This window comes from Acanthisitta chloris, unplaced genomic scaffold (assembly GCF_000695815.1).
Source record: "Acanthisitta chloris isolate BGI_N310 unplaced genomic scaffold, ASM69581v1 scaffold37825, whole genome shotgun sequence".
NCBI lineage: Eukaryota > Metazoa > Chordata > Aves > Passeriformes > Acanthisittidae > Acanthisitta > Acanthisitta chloris.
In genome coordinates this window covers 16831-17159 of record NW_008672788.1, presented here as the reverse complement: position 1 = coordinate 17159, position 329 = coordinate 16831, and the positions used below count along the sequence as shown (strand labels likewise).

The window sequence follows — 329 nt, the reverse complement described above, 5'->3', positions numbered from 1 at the left end:
ACCTTTCCCCCAGGTTCTCAAAGCACCAGTTCATGGCTCTGTAGCCTGCAAGCTGGGGGTGATTTCTCCAGGTCTGCAGGTTGTCTGCTGAGCTGCTTATGTGTGCACTCTTTAACGCATTGCAGTCAAAATGCACTGACTTGGCACAGCACTCTCATTTAAACTAACACCTCTGATTTTGCCTAAAATAAGTGGTAACAGAATGAAGCTCATACCCGTAGAGCAGACAAAAGGTGGGAGTATAAGGGGATTATTTAGTTCTCTCAAGCACAAGAAAGATTAACCTTAAAATACGTATTTTTAAACACATGCAGTCACATCCTTGCAAA

At 43.2% G+C, this 329-nt stretch overlaps 1 long non-coding RNA gene across 1 annotated transcript in view; it reads left to right on the top strand.

The window, feature by feature from the left end:
• Positions 1-329, top strand: part of LOC103802192 — a 38554-nt gene that overhangs the window by 21402 nt on the left and 16823 nt on the right. The window lies entirely within an intron of this gene.